The sequence below is a fragment of the Galeopterus variegatus genome, unplaced genomic scaffold (assembly GCF_000696425.1).
Source record: "Galeopterus variegatus unplaced genomic scaffold, G_variegatus-3.0.2 Scaffold512, whole genome shotgun sequence".
Taxonomy (NCBI): Eukaryota; Metazoa; Chordata; class Mammalia; order Dermoptera; family Cynocephalidae; genus Galeopterus; species Galeopterus variegatus.
Window position 1 is genome coordinate 326,547 of NW_007726623.1, and position 1,851 is coordinate 328,397.

The following is a 1,851-nucleotide window of genomic DNA, read 5'->3' on the forward strand; positions in this document are numbered from 1 at the left end:
TTTTTTTTGGCCTCGCCCGCGCGCCCCGCGTACCCCACGCCGCGGTCCGCGCCGCCGCCCCCCTCCCCCGTTACCTGGAGGTGCCCACGACCCGCCGCTAGTTGCGCTCAGGCGGGAAACGCGCTCACCGACACCATCAGCGAAGCGCCCAAAATGGCGGACGTATCAAGCAGGCCTTGAGTTCCGCCCGCCCTCCCTCCGGCCGCCTCGCAGCCAATCGCAGCCCTGTCCCCGCCCCCAGCTCCATGCTCATTGGCTTTCCTCTCCCGCTCCCTGCAACCTATTGGGACGCCCAGCGGCTCCCTTGCCTTCACTGCGATTGGCTCGCAGGCCTCGTCAGTCAATCGCGGGGGGCGCATTCATTTCCCATGGACCTGAAGGATCCCCGGAGTCTGAGAAACAAATCAGAAACCGGGAGAATCCCGGCTGAGCCCCTCTACGCCGTAGCAACAGCAGGGCCTCCACTTGACGGACGCTTCGGACCACCAATCCGAGTGGCCAATGCTTTTTAAAACTAAATCGAGCCAAACCAATGATGGCCGTGGAGTCCGGTGCCGCAAGGGAACCAATAGGGGGGCGAGACGCCCGGCCGCCGGGCGGGCGGAGGCGGCGCGGAAGCCGGTGGGGATGTGCGCCCCAATGTGCGCCGGCGGAAGGAGCAGGCCCCAGCCGGGGAATTAGCTCAAATGGTAGAGCGCTCGCTTAGCATGCGAGAGGTAGCGGGATCGATGCCCGCATTCTCCACCTCCGCCTTTTATAAAAAGGGTCGTCCGTCGTGAGCACTTGACCGGCGCGAAGCGGCCGCCCCGGAAGTGGGGTCAAGGTGAGGGGGCGCGGAGCGTCCCTAGCTGTGACCCACCACGACGACGGAGGAAAAGTTCGCCTGTGTAAGGGGGGCCGGGGTGCCCTTTTTGTCATAGGACAGGGTTACACACGAGCTTCTTCCAGAATGCTCGCCTGGGCTCCCCTCCCCGCCATCTCCCCTCCTGCTGGGGAGGGCCGAGGTCCCGGGCCCCAGGAGCCCCTGCCCCCTGAGCCGGGCCCGGCACCCCAAGGACAGTCCAGCTTATGCCCCTACTAATAACCCGCTGTGCTCCACGATGGAAAACGACAGAGGGCAGAAGTTAGACGCAGGCGGGGCCGAGGACAAAGCAGGTGAGCCTCCAGTGACACGAAGCCGCAGTCCAGACTGATGCAGAACCGTCCGCTGGCCGAGGACGGCGGGTTTTCCGTCCTGCTGCAGCTGCTCGGCATGTGCCCAGCACTGCGGGGTGCGGGGTCCGCATGTTCTGCTGCGGGTCCCTCAGCATACTACCTGGGAAACATGAGGTGATGGTCAGTTAAGCAGGCTCAGGGGCTGGCCCTTCCCGAGGAGGTGGCAGAGGTGACATGCAGGGCCTTGAGGGGCAGTGCCAGCATGCCAAACCCTGATCCTCATACCTCAGAGAGGGGCGCTAGGCTTGTAGTCCTAATGGGAGCTCCATGCAGGGAGGCTGTGAGGTCTCTCCCAGTAGGTCTGGCAGCTGGCTCCAGGGGTGCTGGCTTGTTCAGAATGGCCACTCCAGCTCTAAGAGGGCACAGCATGATTACTGTGTGGCTTCCCCAGGCTGCCTCTGGGAGTCCAGGCCCCTAGGAAAAGCAGCAGAGCTTAGCCCCTGGGGGTGGGAGGAGGGCAGGACAGTTGGGCACCTGGCTGCCTTCCCAATGCTCAGCATCTCTACACCTCCACCCCCACCCTTTGCATGAGCACCCAAGTGGTCTAAGCTCTCTCTACCTCACTGATTCGGGCTCTCTGAGCCCCAATTCTAATAGTGCCAGTTTGGGTTGGGTCAACCCCAGGGCCTGGGGAGC

At 63.7% G+C, this 1,851-nt stretch overlaps 1 protein-coding gene and 1 non-coding gene across 2 annotated transcripts in view; one reads left to right on the forward strand and one right to left on the reverse strand.

Moving 5' to 3' along the window:
- PPP6R3 (protein phosphatase 6, regulatory subunit 3) overlaps positions 1-113 on the reverse strand; it is a 137,226-nt gene extending 137,113 nt beyond the window's left edge. Inside the window, exon 1 of the mRNA XM_008569576.1 lies at positions 75-113. The gene's annotated coding sequence lies outside the window, so the exon portion shown is untranslated. The remainder of the gene's footprint in view (positions 1-74) is intronic.
- A 558-nt stretch (positions 114-671) lies between these two features.
- On the forward strand, positions 672-744 carry TRNAA-AGC. The gene has a single exon. It is a non-coding gene; the product is annotated as a tRNA-Ala (tRNA).
- The last annotated feature ends 1,107 nt before the right edge of the window (positions 745-1,851 follow it).